Source organism: Camarhynchus parvulus, chromosome 4A (genome assembly GCF_901933205.1).
Source record: "Camarhynchus parvulus chromosome 4A, STF_HiC, whole genome shotgun sequence".
Taxonomy (NCBI): Eukaryota; Metazoa; Chordata; class Aves; order Passeriformes; family Thraupidae; genus Camarhynchus; species Camarhynchus parvulus.
In genome coordinates, this window is record NC_044600.1 from 16,610,037 (window position 1) to 16,628,873 (window position 18,837).

Genomic DNA, 18,837 nt, shown 5'->3' on the forward strand with positions numbered 1-18,837 from the left:
AGAGCCCTGGAGCCAGACTGATTGCACATGTCCTCAGTGAAATCACACCATATTTGCTTCTCTCCAAGTGGGAACAGGATCACCTCAGACCACAGACATCAGCACAGAAATCAGCAGCAGTTCCTTGAGGAAAGCAAGGGCCTGCTCCTGACTTCATTTCTTCTTCAGAGCTTCTTCCCTGCCCTTAAGGAGTTAATGCCAGTCAAAACATATTTACATCAGAAGAGACTCACCCTCTCAGACATCATACTCTAAACAATTTTAGGCAGCGTGAGTGATTGAGAATTGGAAAGAAAATTCCACTTCCCATCAATAATTTCATCTAGCTGCAAAGGGAAGATAAATTTAGCTCTTCCCATTAAATTATCTACTTCAAATCAGGTGAATCATCTTTCCTCCAGGAAGGTAATATTTAGACTTTTGACTGTGTCACTAAATCTGTATAAATACATGTTTGTTGACATTGCTGAGCAACTGTGACACTTTGGAAAGGGACAGACTGCGGGTGACAGGGGTTGTGTGGTGCTGGGTGCCAACTTCTTCACATACACCTAGAAAATCCAGGTTTTAGCGTCACCAGGAGCTGCAGTTTCAAATACTCTGTGTCAATGCCCTGTTGCTTTGCTATGCAACTTCCTGACTCGTATAAAAATTGCCTCTGATGGCACAGCACATTGTCTGAACAGGAGATAAGTGAGGGTGATAAGCAGCCAAGGTCTGGCTGCTTCTGTACAGAATCACAGAAAATTCAAGTGACCACTGGGTTTGAAGGAAGTCTTGGATCAGCATCTCCAAGTCAGTCTATTTGGAATGTTTAGTTACATTTCTTACTTTAACCTCTGTGGTTCTGGACTGTGTGGAAATTATCATCCCTGATCACTGCTGTCAAAGCTCTGCTTGATGTAACTTAAACACCAAAACTTTCTGAAATGACAAATTGTTGTTTCAGGGGTCTGACAAGGGTGTCAAGGCACTCACAGCTGAAATCCCATCGAGTCAGTGGCTCAATCTCAACCCTATAGAGCAACATCCTTTAAATGTGAATCTTCAGAAGAGCTGAGAGTTCATCAGAGAGTTATCCTATATCAGGATATAAAGTTCCTCCTACAGAATACTACGAGCTAACAAGCAATGGGGACTTGGCAGACTTTCACCACATAACATTTGTTTCCTTTGGAGATTTATTTTTATAGGGACCACACACACATCTGAAAGTCTTTTAAATACCAAAGCTGGAGAGCCAGAGTCAGCCCAGGCACTGGGGAGAGGAGGGTGGAGGGTCACCTCCAGAGCAGCTCCCCCTCTGCAAGCCTTGCAAACATCTGCAGGGCTGCTCAGAAATCGAGGTTGAAGGACTGAACCCTTCAACCACTGCAACCTCCGGGGAGGAGCAGGGACAAAGTTTTCAGTGTGAGGAAGGAGGAGAGGGTGGAAGAAGCAGCTGGGCTCCGAGGCCACCTGGGTGTGGGAGTGCTCAGCAGTGCCCACAGCAGCAGTGAGTGGGAGCTGCCGCTCCTCCACACCCCACAGGCTGTGCTGAGGGAAAGCATTTTAAACTAATCACAGGGGGCATGGCAGCCCCACTCCCCTGGCAGATGCCCTCAATGTCAGCAGGTGACTTTAGCTCTGGGTATTTGTGAAATCTGGGAGCCAGGGGCCTTTGCATCCTCTGAGGGACCATCAGGAAGCAGGCTGAAGGGGAAAAAGCCATTTTCTGTGCTGAGTATCTGGAAATTGTGCAGCTCAATGAACTCAAGATATTCCAAACACATCCAGATACAACAAAGCATTCAACCCCACAGCAGTCATCCAAAAGAAAAATACCTTCTGCACTAGATCTCTGCTGGCTCAATCCCCTCCCTTCTACAACAAACCACCACAATTAATAAATCTTTCCCAGCTGAAAACAAATTCCCTGACAGCAGGAAGGGAAGCACCCCACCCCAGCATCTCCCTGTGTATTTTGGGTGAACTCTGCCAGAACCAGTGAGTTCCAGGAGCCAGTTCCTGGTGGCAGCTCAGTGGCAGCATTTTCCCTTAAAATCCAAGTGCAAATCTTGCAGAAATCCATGGCTGTGCCTGCCTCATGCACTGCCTGTACCCAGGGATGTGCAGAGCCCCTCTGAGCTTGTCAGTACATATGTGCTGACCAAGTTATGGATGATACATGGTCTGTAAGCCCCAGGTCATGACAAATGGAACAGCAAAACATCCAAATTCTCCTTTTCCCAAGGTTGTACATGGGCTGCAGCATAGTAGTTGGGAGATTTGTGACCAAGAATTTAATAACTTCTTGATAGTTTCATTTTACACAGTAATTGGAACTGAATACCTGATTGCCAGCCTCTCTCAAAATGCCTGCTGAGTGCAACACTGGCTTGAAGGACTTTCCTGATGGAATTCCAAGTGATAGAAAGGAAAATCCCATCAAAGCAGTCACAGGGGATCATGTCACATTCAAGCTGGAAGTGCAGGATGTTTCCTCTCAAACACAGATCCTTTCTGTCACTCCAAAGGCAGTGACAGCGAGCCAGGTGACACTGGGGAAGCATTTGTAAAAGAGACCCAAGCAGATCATCTTAAAAGCATAGAAATCCCAACAACAGACCATTTCAGAAGCTGTTTTCCATGAGATTTCCACTCAGTAAATGTCATCCCAGACCAAGCCCAGCAGAGGCTGCAGGATTTGCTGTATCAGTGTCCCAGGAGTAGGGCAGTAGAGCAGGAATGAAGAGGTAGGAGAGCAGGTAAAGAAAGATTTTGTGTTTGTTTTACTCTTTTCAGGAGATGGTTCCAATCTTTTTATCCTAAAAATACAGACAGCACTAATGAATGGTGATTTTTTTCACGGCAGCAAATATTCCCCAGTTATTTTGCTATTGTTCCTCAGGCACACATATCATGTACCTACAATAAACTATTGAAAATCGGTGCTTTGCATCTGTTCTGGCATTTAGAGGTAGATACAGCAATGGGAAAACTCATTTAGCTACATCAAAAGAAAAGCTTATCTGCCCGAAGTCTCATGCAAATTAGGAGCACGCTGAAAGCCCATTGTTTAAACATCAATGAGCTGGGGGCTCCTGTCTGCACAGAGACACAGAATCTCAGTCTGACAGGATGGAGGAACAATTAAACACCGAGTACAAGGTCAGCATCTTCAGCTCTCCCTTTCCCCAGCAGGGAGAGCCAGCACTGCAAACTCTGCCCCAAACTGAACCAAATCTGGGTTTTTTTCAGTAATTCCTGGACACAAGGTACCCCTGAGCACAGGAAGGAAGGAGGTTCCAAACACATCCTGACATGCAAAGCCCTGACCCAAGCAGCTCCTGAGGTACCCAGGGATTTCTAAAACACCTCCTGAAGACCTGCAGAGGTGGATCCCTGTGTGTTTTTAGTCTTTAAAGCAGAGGTTACAGTATGGAAACATTGTGGGACACCTCTGCCTTTTAAATAGCTTTATTTCAAGTACTGAAACTCGGAGCTGAACTTGTGCAGCTCCTCCCCTGCTCCCTCCACACACAGCAGAGCTCTGCTGAGGTGAGAGATGGCTGCGGGCAGAAGTTCTCCCTGTCTGCAGTGAGACCATCAAGAGAAAAGCACTGAGCATCATTAATGCCCCTGGACAGATGGAGAGAAGCATCATCCAGCAGGGAGAAAATGACTTTGGCACTTGTCGCAGACATCTTTTATGAAAAATCCTTTCCTTAGGATTTTTCTCCTGAGAAGCTGAGAGGCCTCAGGAACAGAATGTAAACAATGGTTATCTGCTGCTGTGGAATGCAACAGGTGCATCTGTGATTGGTCTCATGTGGCTGTTTCTAATTAATGGGCAATCACAGCCCAGCTTGCTCGGACAGAGAGTCCAAGCCACAAGCCTTTGTTATCATTCCTTCTTTTTCTATTCTTAGCTAACCTTCTGATGAAATCCTTTCTTCTATTCTTTTAGTATAGTTTTAATATAATATATATCATAAAATAATAAATCAGCCTTCTGAAACATGGAGTCAGATCCTCGTCTCTTCCCTCATCCTAAGAGCCCTGTGAACACGCTCACAGCCACTCACCTTTTCAGGAAAAAATGTAGTACCTTTTACCTTTACCTTTAACCTGTGAACGTCTGCAGCTTGCTGGAAAAGTCCTTTCTAGCATTGCAGGGGAGTAGGAGATGATTGTAGGAGCTACTGGACAAGAAGCCAACACCAGAAACCCCACAGAGATGGTTCTGATGCTATTTTATCTTCAGGTTAGGCAGGTTCTGCTCATCAGGAAACCCTCCCAGGGGAGCACACACTACTCACAGATTATTTGATGAAATTCCCAGCCTGGAAAACTTTGTGAACCCCAGAGTAACTGAACAGGGGAATGACAACCCTATCAGAACATCAGGATTGGTATCCCAAAGTTTGGATGAAGAGCCAGGCCAAGAAGAAGCTCCTGGTCTCCTCTGAGGGTGCTGTCAAGCACATTTCTGATTCCATGAGCTCTCCTGGGGTTACCCAACATCAGCTACGTAAACACTCACATTGAGCAGGGACAGCAGCTGCTCAGGCACCAAAAAACCAGCAGGTTTCAGTTAAAACCCATTCTGAGCAGTTATCAGTCACCACAGAGCTGGAGCCAAAGAGCAGCTACTTGCAAGGAGTCACAAGGGAATATGGCTGTTTTCTGTGGCCCCAAACTCCAGGGAAACAAGCCCTAGAACCACTGACTGTGCAGTGTGTAAATTCACTCAGTGTGAGTTTGAGCCCTGTCTCTATGTGGGATGCACAGGGCAAGCGGCTCAAGCAGAAAATCAACTGATGAATGCTGTGGTATTGCAAAGAAAAAAAGATAAAGATGATTTTCAATGCTGGCTAGCTGCAAAAAAAAATGGTCTCAGCAGCAGCCTGACTTTACCCAGGGCCCTGTGGGCTGTAACCACAGTCATCTCTTTCATTAGAGCAGCCAAACTGCAAAGGCAGGGGCTCTCCTGCAGCAGCCTCATTGCCCAGTGCTGGTGTACATTAAACCCCAGCAGAATGTGCCCATCCCACCTCTGCACCATGGTTTATTATGATATAATTGCTGCAGGCTCTGCTTTAGCCCAGCTCTGCTTTGCTCTAACTCCCAGAGCTGCAGCTCAGCTGGTGCAGAGCCAGGGAGAGCCACGAGCACTGACCGTACATTGTTTGGTTCTGTATCCATGAAGTGCTCTGCTGCCCTGAGCCCAGGTTTGATTCTGTTTCCAATTAGAAACCCAAACTGCCTGTTGGATTAGGTGACTTCCACTCTCTAGGCAACCAAACAAATATTTTCCATTTCATCCTTACATTCTGAGCCCTGCGAGCACAGGGAGCACTCTGCCCAGTTAAACCCAGTTTAACTGTGAGCCCACCCAGCACAAACAGCCCTGCACAGGGAGCACTCTGCCCAGTTAAACCCAGTTTAACTCTGGACCCACCCAGCACAAACAGCCCTGCACAGGGAGCACTCTGCCCAGTTAATCCCAGTTTAACTCTGGGTCCACCCAGCATGAACAGCCCTGCACAGGGAGCACTCTGCCCAGTTAAACCCAGTTTAATTGTGAGTCCACCCAGCATGAACAGCCCTGCACAGGGAGCACTCTGCCCAGTTAAACCCAGTTTAACTGTGAGCCCACCCAGCATGAACAGCCCTGCACAGGGAGCACTCTGCCCAGTTAAACCCAGTTTAATTCTGGGCCCACCCAGCATAAACAGCCCTGCACAGGGAGCACTCTGCCCAGTTAAACCCAGTTTAACTCGGTTACCCAGCATGAACAGCCCTGCACAGGGAGCACTCTGCCCAGTTAAACCCAGTTTAACTCTGGGCCCACCCAGCATGAACAGCCCTGCACAGGGAGCACTCTGCCCAGTTAAACCCAGTTTAACTGTGAGCCCACCCAGCATGAACAGCCCTGCACAGGGAGCACTCTGCCCAGTTAAACCCGGTTTAATTCTGGGCCCACCCAGCATAAACAGCCCTGCACAGGGAGCACTCTGCCCAGTTAAACCCAGTTTAACTGTGGGTCTACCCAGCATGAACAGCCCTGCACAGGGAGCACTCTGCCCAGTTAAACCCAGTTTAACTGTGGGTCTACCCAGCATGAACAGCCCTGCACAGGGAGCACTCTGCCCAGTTAAACCCAGTTTAACTCTGGGCCCACCCAGCATGAACAGCCCTGCACAGGGAGCACTCTGCCCAGTTAAACCCAGTTTAACTGTGAGCCCACCCAGCATGAACAGCCCTGCACAGGAGCACTCTGCCCAGTTAAACCCAGTTTAACTGTGACCCACCCAGCATGAAACTGCACAAATCCAGTTAAAGTTTATTTACCCAGCATGAACAGCCCTGCACAGGGAGCACTCTGCCCAGTTAATCCCAGTTTAACTGTGAGCCCACCCAGCATGAACAGCCCTGGCCATGGCCATGACTGGTTCCACTGTGCTCAGCCTGCAGCCCCAGCTCTGCTGACCAGCCCAAATCCCCAGTGTGTGGGCTCAGGCTGTGACCATAACCCTGGCAGAGAGCTATGAAAGGCAGGGCTTGTCTCACTTTTAGGCCAAATCACCTCCAAGCTGGTCAAGCCACAGATGCTTTCATTTTCCTCTCACTTCACTGTGGGACAGGAAATCCATTCCAGGCCTCCTTCCTCACCTCCTCCATGGAGAGAGGACCTGCAGGGAGGTCTGGTTGTTCTCCCTGCAGTGCTAATTATTACATTTTTATAATTACTAACAAAATAATTATATATAGTAATTATAATTATTATGTCACATACCCCAGCTAAATCATTGTGTTAAATAATTTATATTAAATTATTATTAAATATAATAGATTTATATTAAATTATATTAGATTATATTAAATAATATTAAATTACTATATTAAATGCTATTTATATTAATGATAATATTTTATTATATATTAAAGAATAGTATTCTTTATATTAATATTATATATTGACACTATATTTAATATATTAATATTTAATATAATATATTTCTATAAATAGATAAATATATAATATATTTAATATACTATATTTAAACAATATTGTTTATATTACATGTTAATATTAATTAGTATATTAAATAATTATAGCTAAAGAGAATGCCTGGGTGTTTTAGACCCTAACCAGCCACTCTGTAGCAGAGACACCTTTGTGGTACTCCCCAAAAACCTTATTTCAGTGATCCTTTAAGCCATCCCACTCACAGACAGTGACATTAGCACACGCTGTGTCCCTGTGGGCGGGGAAGAAAGGACACGAAATATTGATGAGGCTCCAATATTTGTGAGTTCAGTGCCCTGGGCGCGGTGTCCGTGCGGGCTCGGTCACCCGGAGGGACCCGCGGTGCCACCGTGTGGTGACACCGAGCAGCGGGACGGGCACAGCTCGGGCCGGCAGCGCTCACTACAGCGCTGAGCTGTCCCTGCTCACCGGGGTGACCAACACACACCGACACCACCAGCACCTCTGGGATAACGTAATTAAAAATGGGGGAAAAAACCCCAAAACTGCGCAGCACCATCAGCGCTCAGAGAGGAGTGAGATATGTGAGAGGAGGAGAGAAGCTGAGCCCAGGAAGAAGGGAGGGGTGGGGGGAAGGTATTTCATTATTTGCTTTTATTTCTCGCTGCCCTGCTCTGATTTGATTTGTAATAATTAATTTCCTCCAGGACGAATCTGTTTTGCCCGTGACAGTAATTGCTGAGTGATCTCCCCGGCCTTATCTCCCCCACAAGCTTTCCATCACACCTTTCTCCCCCTGTTCAGCTCCTCTCATACCATTCTGAATGGTTACTCAGGCCACGATCAGAAGCAGAATAGCCCTTCCTTAGGCTACACCAGTTTATAATTTGAGCTATTTCAGGGAAAAACCTCCAGAGATAGAGTTTTAGCTCAGTCAATACTGCATTCAAACAGCTGCAATGGGGCAGCCTTATGGGGTCAGCCCAAGGAAGACACTTGAACAGGAGTCGTCACAGGACGCTTCACCTTCTGTCCCGGTTTGCAGTGTCCCCTCTGTCCCCAGCAGTTAAATGCGGTGCCAGCAGATGGCAATCCAAGAAGGGTTTGAGCTCCCAGCAGCTGCCACAGCCACGGGAACCAGCTGCCTTCCCTGCCTCAGCAGGGACAAGTTCTGCCGGAACCCTGGTTCCTGAGAATTTCAGATTTCTGTGCTGCCAGGCACTGACCCACAAGAGAACACTGCATTGACCTGAGGCCCTGGAGAAGCTTCCAAAATGGAATGACAGAGCTGGGATTGTGGGTGTGGAGTTTGAATAAAAATGTGTAATATCACAGGATGGGAAATTTAGAGCTTAAGGTTTTAGAATATAGCAATATAAATAAAGCAAGATGGGTCAGAAGCTGGGTCAGAGGCTGGTTCTTCTCCACCTTCTTCTCCATGGGTTTGGGTGGATTTGTGTAATTGGATAAAAAAGTCCACGTTGCAGCCATGGGTGGTTGGTTATTGGGTTAAAAGTGTCGTCATCTTATCACAGGGGTGCCATGCTGTTTTCTCCTTATCACAAAAGTTCCACACCTTCTTGGTGTTTCTTGTGGGCAGCTCCTCAGACCTCTGAGTCTTCCTTCTTCACAAAGCAGCCAACTGACTCCAGTTCCCTTCTCAACACCACCCCACTCTTTCATAGCATCTTCTTCTCATTGATCACAGCTGTGGCCTGGTAAAGTCAGGCCTGCTCCTAATCTTGGATAATTGGCCCAGCTACAGCTCCTTAGGGGTAAGATTACTTTGTACACTATCTTTATTTTCTTATATTCTATCCCTCTACATAAAAGTAAAATAATTTAGGTGTCCTTTCTTAATTTGACATTTTATCCTTAAAAGGCCTTGTAGAGAGAGAGATGGGGCTCCATTCTTAGTTTGTTAGAGAGAAGTGCTGTAGAACTCAGGGTGAGACTGTAACATGGATAAGAACTAACAAACCTCTGAGTCCAAACAAGAAATATCATCTCATATTGGGCATTTAATCTCAACCCTGGCAAAAAAGAAGCAAAGACCCCACACTGTGCCACTGCAGCCAAACCTCTGAAGGAGGTCAGAGGCTGAAGAGAACACCTGGGTGTTTTAGCCTCCAGCCAAGCACTCTGCAGTAGAGACACTTTCATGGTACTCCCCAAAATACCCATTTCAGTAATGGGTATTTAACTCATCCCATGGAATTCTTGGCCATTTCAATAGCCTTTAACTCTTCTCACAGAATTCTTACCCATTTCAATAGCCTTTAACTCATCCCATGGAATTCTTGCTGGCCTCTCAGTGCTGGCACATGGACGTTCACCCCACTGCACATGGTCACTGATCACTGTGATTTAGCAGTGTCAGTGTCCTTCCTTGCAGGTGGTTTCCTTTGAGCAGAGCTGTCCAAGGCACAGCATTGAGCTCACACACTCTGGCATTTCAGGCAGCACAAATCCATCTGCCCTCAGCCCATCTTCTCACATCCCCATGCCCAGGAATTAATTTCAGCCAGCTCTGGAAGAGCTCCTACTTTATGCAGTGAATTGCTGTTCCTATTTCCCTCTTCCTCCAACAACAATTTATTAGGATTTAGATGCTTAAAACACTACTGAAAATGTTTCTGCAAAGTCCTCCTGGATTTTCAGGGGCTGGTCTGATGTTCCCTGCAGACTTGCTGTGCTGCCCCTTTTGAAGGAGCAATTCTCACCCACAGCCACAGGACCAGGGTGCCCAGGGACACAGCAGGACTCCAAGGACTGAAGCTGGAGCAGGAATTCTGTCAAGCCACAGCCCAAGTGCTTTTCTGTCATGTTCCTGTCAATGGCTCAGCTCTGTGCTGAGAAAGAGCCCACCCAAGGTGCCTGTCTGGTGACTGGGTCTTACCTGGTCTACATGAGAGATATCTGCTCAGATTAGAGTCCAGATTATTCTTAAACCTGTGCTTCTACATCTACAAAGTGGAGAATTTAGATCTAAAATGGAGAAGACTGCTCAGGCTTCCCAGCACTTGAACAAACCCCAAACCCAGGCACATCTTCACCAGTGTGAGTTTTCTTGAGAAGAGACAAACTGTTGATTATCCCTCCACAGGGCAAAGCAGCTGCTGTGGCAAACACATCTAGAAGGACTTGTAGTGACCACTTGGAGCCATTAAAGGGGATATGAGTGATCTGCCTGGTGAGGGATGAGATTACAGCAACATCCTGCTAATTAATAGACAGGAGGTCCCATCCACTGAACTACTGATTGAGCTGGTGCTTTTAATTAGACTCTGAGTTGCTGTGCTGCAGGGCTGCTTTCCAACCCCTCACCCAGGACAGAGATTAGCAGCAGTTTTATGCTAATTTATGTTGGCTGAAAAGCTGGTGATTTTAGGAGACATTTAGATTTCAGGGAGGAACTACTTATTAATATTCATCTCAGCTCCTATAAATACATTTCTAATCCACTGCAGGATTTAGAAGGCTGTGGATGGCAGCTGTGTCAGTGCACACATTGGATGTGTTGCAGAGCAGGGGTCATGTTAGGTCAGGGGGTGCTGGAGCAGAGCTGTGACAGGGTGGGCACAGCTCACAGCTGTGGGATGTGGTAGGCGGCATTTCTGTGTTTCTGCCACAGTGACAGGAGCTGGACAAGTCCCAGGATGAGCACACACAGTCTCTTGGGCTTTTCCTAATTCTGGCTTCTCAAACTAACTTCAAGTCACAGAGGAGGTAGAGCTCAGCTTTATCTTATAACTCTTCAGGGGCTCTCTGAGCCTCTCCTTTGCATAATATTTGTTCTCTGTCTTGCATTTCCCAAACACCTTCATACATGCATTTGCCCCAAAGGAATGGAGAGCTCAAACCCAAATTATACTTGCTAATATGAAACAATCACTCAGCACACTTTCAACTTTGCTACTCCCCACCTGAACTCCTCCCTCCAGTTTAGCCACAATCCAGCTGGATGTGGACATCCCAGAAAGTGGCACCATTTTCTAGACTCTCTGCACACACATGCCCATGCACTGACCTTTCCACATGCCTCCATTTACTTTCCCATCAATAAGAACTGGTTCCAGTGTTGCAGCAAACACCACAATCAAGCTGGCCACAATACACAGAACAGCTCTACACTACATCAGAAGGCTGCAAGCATCTGCTCTGCTTGTTCTTTAGCCCAGCTTTTTACACCCCTCATGTTGATGCAGTGCCCCTGTGTGCCCTCTGTTCCCTTTGGTGGTTGCTCAGCACACCTGGGCACTCCATGGCTCATTGCTGTCAGTGCTGCTCAGCTGCTGCTCACAGCTGTGCCCACTGGGGATGAGGCTGGGCCAGCCCATCCCAGTGACCCCAAACTGTGCCCACAGCCCCATTCCAGTGACCCCAAACTGTGCCCACAGCCCCATCCCAGTGACCCCAAACTGTGCCTACAGCACAGCCCCATCCCAGTGACCCCAAACTGTGCCCACAGCCCCATCCCAGTGACCCCAAAGTGTGTGCCTACATTCCAGGATAACTTTTTTGTTGTAGGCAGCCCATACTGGTTTCAGCCACAGAAGGAGAAAAGTATTAATTGGTTTGGCTGCCCTATTGTAGAATCTCTGGTGCTATGAAGTTTCCAGAGGGTACCATGGGATCCATAAGCAAAATCACAACTTACAAAACCTAAAGCCCTAAATCCACATTTTCTAGAGCACTGAAACAAAGAGCACAATGTGAGTGGAGCAGTACCATCCCAAACAACCACCAGCAAGCTCCTCAGAAACTGGGAGAGGTTGCATCACACCAGCTGGCAAAAGAGCTTTTGGTTCCTTTATGTTCGCCACAGCAGCTGGGGAAAACCCACAGACCATGGGGTGGATGAAACCAAGAATAACCAGCCCCAAAGTGACAGCCATCACCAGGACAGCAGCTGCAAGGAGGAGAGGTGCTACTACACCTTTGTGAGCAGCAGCCTGCTCCATGCCTCAGCCAGGAAGCCTGGAGCAGATTCAGATGATGCTACACAAAGATGTGTTCAGGAGGGGTGAAGGTGTCCTGTCAACTATCATATTTTCTGGAAAAATCCCTTTGCCAGGATTTCTTCTACTGGGAAGCTGAGAAGCCTCAGAGAAAAAGGAAAACAGTATGATCTCATTTGCTTCTCCTGTGTTTTGCTGCTTTGGAATGGGGTTGGAGATTGTTTATCCAGCATGTGAATTGTTTTTACTTAATGACCAATCACAGTCCAGCTGTGTCAGGACTCTGGTGAGAGTCACAGGTTTTTCATTGGTATCTTGTTAAGCCTTCTGTAAGGATCCTTTCTCTATTCTTTAGTATAGTTTTAATATAATATAATATAATATAATATAATATAATATAATATAATATAATATAATATAATATAATATAATATAATATAATATAATATAATATAATATAATATAATATAATAATAAATTAGCCTTCTAAGAACATGGAGTCAAATTCATCTTTCTTCCCCACGACGGGGGACCCTGAAAATCCGACAGTGTCCTTCAGGAGGGAAGCAGGGAGCAGCTCCTCCTGGTGTCACCATTCCCTGACGTGAGGAGCTGTAGGGACAGAGGGTAGGATGGTCAGGACCGACAGAGACAGAGATCTCTGCAGGCAGGTTATGAAACTTGTGGTTTATTGCATTTATTGCAAAGGGCCTGGGTGCAGGGCCCTGCTGGGAGCTGCCAGCCACAGCTCTCCCCAAAGAGGGAGAGAGAGGTAAAGAGAAAATGTGGTATTTGCAGGGGTCCTCAGGACGAGGTGAGAGACGAGTGAATCTGACCCCATGTTCTTAGAAGGCTGATTTATTATTATATGGTATTATATTATATAAAAGAATACTGTACTAAAATTATATTAAAGAAAGAGAAGGATACAGACAGAAGGCTTAACAAGAATGATAATGAAATCTCCACAGTCCAGCACAGCTGATCATGATTGGCCATTAAATTAAAACAATTCACATGGAACCAATCAAACATTGACCAGTTGGTGAACAATCTCCAGACCACATTCCAAAGCAGCAAACACAGGAGAACCAATCAGATAATTATGGTTTCATGTCTCTCTGAGGGTTCTCAGCTTCCCAGGAGAAGAATCCTGGGCAAAGGGATTTTTTAGAAAATATGACAGTGACAAAAAGAAGGCAAGAATGTGGTAAGGAGGATGAGAGTAAGGTTCCCATTACAACACAATAAATCTTCTTCTGTGCTGAATATTCTAATTCTCACTAACCAATCCAGTACAAGATACAAATCCTACAGCATTTCCATACAGCCTGTAAGAATCATTACATTACCATACTGTGCTACATTTTAAACCCTAAAAACTCCTCTTTGGGCCCCTTCTGCCAAGCTGGCAGGGTCTGCTCTGACCCTTGGGCCTGTCTGCAAGCAGAGGGTGTTGTTCCATCAAAAGGGGATTACCTTCAGCTGGCCATGCCATTGTTTTCCAGTTGTTCAGTAACTGAGGTATCTCAAAGCTTGCTGTCATCTCAATCTCACTTAGAGTTTCCATATTCTTAACATCTTTTTCCAGGTAAAAGATTATATATGATATTTATATTATATATTTTATATATTATCATATTATAGATATAACTTTTATATTATTATGTATTATTCTATATTATTATATTAATATATATTATATACACTATATAATATTTATATATTAATATTTATAAGGCTTTGCTGTTTCATCTTCCCCAACACTTGGATTTGTGTCTGGAATGAGGAGCTGGTCTCCTGAGCCCCTGGTAGGAGCAGCAGGTGGCACCATCTGGGGTGTGAGGTGGCCCCGTGCCAGCAGCACTTGGGGCTGGGTGACTCTGAGCAGGGAGCACAGGCACAGCCTGGAGAGAAGGGAGAGCAAGGGAAGGAGCAAACTGAGGGAGAGCTGCTCTTGAAGAGCCTGGAATTGATGTTTCACTAAGAGCAGGCACAGTTGGGAGCTGAAGGAAATGCTTTCAGACTGTTTGCACACATGAAGAAAGGGAAAGGAGAGTTAACTTGAGAGCAATGTTAGGGGGAAAAAATAAGAAAAACAGTCATTCAGGGATGTTCTTAACCCCACTGAGTCAGGAAATCCCCCAGCAGTGAAAATAGCAGATGTGAACACCAAAATGACAGCAGGGACATCACAACAGGCAGCTCTCTGCCATGCTTGAAGAAACAAAGATTGCCTCACTTGCTAAGGGAGTCCAAAGTCTGTAAAGTTCAGCACACAGACTTCTGCAGGACTGCCTGGCATCTTTGGCACAAGTCAGCACACAGACTTCCCCTGCCCTGTTCTGATACCACAGCACAACAAGCACTCAAGTGAAACCAGGCCTTTTGCACAGTCCAAAGCCTTTTTTCCTTTTCAGATTAAAAATCCAGTACTATTGGTGGTATTAAGATAAAGGCTGGACTTGATGAATTTTAAGGTCTTTTCCAACTTCAACAATTCTTAAACAAAGGCCAGGTCTGGCCATTCAGAGTACTTTAAATAAAAGGGATGATTTCCTTGTTCTTTTCCTAATGTTTGCTGATACTGGTAGGGTGTGGTAGAGAAATTGTAAGACTTCAAAAGTGTATAAGTTTATATTATAAGTACAATGTGTTTATTTCTCTCTTCAGTCATTATGGGCTCCTGAAGCCTAAGCCCTTTGTGCTTCAATGAGTTACAGGCAAAATCTGAATAGAGAAGCCGGGAAAGCTGGGTTTGCCCTCTGTTGGTGTGAGGATATCAGTCAGCTTGTGGTACTCTCCTCTTTAAAAGTCAAGGCTTGGAATGGATGCTTCCCTCATTTCTCCTTCCTGATTCCCTCAGGCTCCCATAAGAAAACTGTTCCAGAGGTGGAGGCACACGTGAGGGTCACGCCTGCAGAGAGAGCTGAGGCACCAGAGCTGGGCTGGGCCCCGGCTCTGCAAGCACGGGACAACAAAGCCCTCCCTGTGAATTACAGGCAAGCAGGTCAAACACAACAAAGAGATTTGCCTTTCCCCCCAGTTTAAAATGTGCTCGTTTGGGCTGATTCTAGGGGGAAACGTGACACCAGATGATCAGGAGGGCAGCAGCTAACGCTGATTTAGCCAGCCACCAACTAGAAGCTAGATCAGAGCAGGGTTCATCTGGTTTTGTTGGTCAGGGACAAAGCAAGACTGTAAGAGCCTGAATGAGGGAGGTGGGACTCCAGGCAGCTCTTCAAAATGCAGTTTATTGTATCCAAGAGGTTACAGCATCCAGGGTCCTGGGCGACAGAGCTGTGCCCACAGCTGTCAGCTCCAGCTGCAGGCAGGCCTGGAGACCCCTTGGTTTTGGTTACAATGCATTATATACTTTTCTTTGCTTGGCATCTTAATACAGCAGAACCAATCTATACCTTAACTTTTACCTATAGCCTATCATAACTCCTATAATTACCATGTTACTATTCTCCAATCACTAAAAGTCAGTACATTACAGTTTAAGCTAGAAGTTGTTTTTCAGTTTTCTTGCAGTGAAAAATTCTGAGACTTTTTTCCTACTTTCTCCATCTGCTAACTTGTTTGCCTGTGCTATCTTTCTGCTTGGTAAAAACATCTTCTTGTTTGGGGTGGGTTTATCCTTTGCTCTAAGCCATAAAACCCATTCTAACTAACACACCCTTTGCCTCCTTGGTTATCCAGTAAGACTGGCTCACCAATTCTTTTCTTCTATATCAAAACTTGCTTCCATCTCTATTCCTTCATCAGACTCTACATTTAAAAATCTTTCTGCTAAGCACACATATCTGTGAGACTTTCTTGTCAAACTTTCATCCTTCCCAACACAAGACAGCTGCTTCTGAAGCTGCTGTACAATCTGAGCAGTGAGGATGGGACAACAGCTCATCCTGACGCTGTTGGTCAGCCCCAGGTGGGTGCTGGCTGCCCATGCTGTAAGGTTTTGGCAGTGCTGATGCTGCAACAGGACCTTTTTATGTCAGCTACAGCTTTTGGGGTGTTGATTTTCAGTTTCCCCTTTCTTCTGGAGTCCCAGTGAACCTGCCCTGTGAGCTACAAGCAGTTCCTATCCCAGCCCAGTCCCTGCTTGGCTCCTGTTCTGACCCCTCTCTCATTGCCATCATTACTTTGCATCTCCTGAATTTTAACTGGCTGCCCATTACTTATCAAACATATAAATTACAGAGAGGATTGCTTTTATCTCTGCAGTCCCAGAGGGTTTGGGGATTTGTGGTTGGAGGGTGCAGTTTGACACCACCTGCCCTGGGGGAAGGATGCAGAGCCAAGGATCATTGCACCCCTCTGATTTCTGATGGAAAAAATATTCAAGCTTCATCCATGGGCAGCAACAACAGAAATCCATGGGGCTTGCTTCTAGTGGAACCCTCCCTGCAGGTGCTGCATCCCTCTGGAGCAGCTGGACTGGGATGCAAGGGTAAAAAAGTGTCTGCTGGCACTTCAGATGTTGAAGATTGCAATGCAAGATGTATTCTATTACCATCTGTATGGGAGTTGTCTTTTGTCAAGTGGGCAGTATGCCTTATCTCTCTCTTTGAGTGACCACATTCACTCCTCCCTCAGGAGGGGACATCTGCTGATAACAGCCATTGAATGTCACTGCATGGCTGATAAGAACTACAGCATCCCATTGGGAGATGTGAGCCCAGAGGGAGGAGCCAAGCATTCCTGCCTGGATATAATCTGGAGATTCTGGAACACCAGCACGGCTTCTGCACTGGATTCCCCAGAGGAACAGCAGCTGCATCTTCCCCTGGATCTCCAGAGGCAGAGACTGCAGCTTTCTCCAGGATCCCTGCTCCAGCATAACCACTCCTGACACTGCAGGAGGGCTGAGCCACAATTCCAATGGGACTGCTGCCAGCACCCTGACCCACAGGGTGTCAGGTTGGGTTCTGACTCTGTCAGTGTTGTTCTAGTTTATTGTTTATTTTATCCTTTTATTTATTTCCTTTCCCTATTAAAGAACAGTTATTTCCTGCTCACATATTTTTTTGCCTGAGAGCCCCTTAATTTAAAATTTATAGCAATTCAGAGGGGTGGGGAGGGTTTACATTCTCCATTTCAGGGAAGGCTTCTGCCTTACTTAGCAGACTCCCGTCTTTCCAAACCAAGACACCAGAGCAGGGAAAAGTCTGTGCTCTCCAGGCCAAACCTGGGTGCTGCTCCTTCTAAATAAGGATTTATAAAAACTTAATTCAGTTCTTAGAAACACACACTAAAGAAAGGGAAACATAGCTGAGTGATGGGAGAAAAAGAGTAAGAAATCAGAAATTAATCTCTCCCTCTCCTTTACATCAGGGTCTCCAGGGCCTCTCCAGTGAAAAGCACCTTTTTTTGTTTCCCTGTGCTGGGAAGAAAGCCGTGCTTTGCTGGTATCAGCCATCTAATTAGGATAGGGATTGTGTGAGTGAGCAGGTAGCTCAGGAGCAGATCTTTTGTGAGCAGAGCTAATTTCATTTGTGCAAAGAGAAATGTGGGGCTTAGGCTGAATTATCAAATGAATTATACCAACAGATCATTCGCCTTCACAGTGATTTGATTATCAAAGATTTTGCAAGTAAAGGGACAGGGGTAACCAGCTGAGGGACAGAGAATTTCCTGAGGGAAATGTCAACTTGGCAGCTGCATCCCTCACCTGGCTGTGTCAGGCCAAGGTTATTAAGGGAAGGTGACATGGTGCAATCATTTGTGATGGAATTCTTCTGTGCATCTGCTCTCCCTTCAGCTGTAGCTCTTTCCAGCACACAAGCATTTTCCAGTGCAGAACTCACCCTTTCTCTCAGATGAATTATCCCAAGCACCTCAGACACTTCAACATTTCCTGTCAGGCTCATAAAACAAATCTTACCTCAGCTGGTAATGAACCTGATGTGCTGTGACAGCCACAAGCAGGGCAACAAAGAGAATCCTCACATGTCAGCAGATCTGAGCAAGACCTCAATCTCCCACCACCAGAAAGAACAGGATGTGTCTCTGAAAGTGACAGCCACGATTTCCTCACACAGGAACCTGTGAATGCAGAGGCTGATGTGCCATGTTCTATTAACACAGGATTCCTTTGGAAAGAGTTAATCTTTTGTGGGCCTTGTCTTGGATTCCTTTGAAAAGAGTTATTCTTTTTGTGGACCTTGTCTTACCATCAGCTCTGTTGTTGTGCTTTCCTGGGACAAAGAGCAGGAAAGAAATTGCAGATTGTTTTATTTTCTTTTAAAAAGTGTTTTTCTGCCTACAGGAAATATCTGATGGGAGAAGGCAGTTTCTATACCACAGGTCATGCACTGCAAAGTGTCTGTGTATTTTACACAACATGAAGGTACCTTGTGGAATTATAGGCACTGAAAATGAAATATCTCAAAATGTGAAAGGGCAAGAGGCATTTTATGAGTAGAAAAAGTAGTGGTACAAATCTTGCTTCTTCTTGAAAGGAGATCAGCTGGTTCAGGAAGATTCAGAGATTTAAATTCCCTTCAGAGGACTTATATTTAAATCAGCAGAGTTGATCACACTGCAGGGTGCTGTAAAGTTCTTCTGCAGTGACTGGACTTTACTGATCCCCAGTGGAATTTAGGCTGCACTCTCACAGTTATCTGCATGATTAATTCATAAACCAGGCAGGACACTCCTGCAGTCTGGTGGGGTCCACACCTGGAAATTTCTACAGAAATTTCTACAGAAAATCTCACAGCTGATGGTTCTGATTCTGCTCCAAGCTCATGGCTGTGGAGATTTCCTCTATTCTCTTACATTCTGATCCCATTTTAATGCATATATTTATTCCCAGGATAATCTTTGCAGGTCTGGCCTCTGCTGAGAGCCCCAGACCATCACACACAGGTTCTACATGCTCCTGGTGCAGCT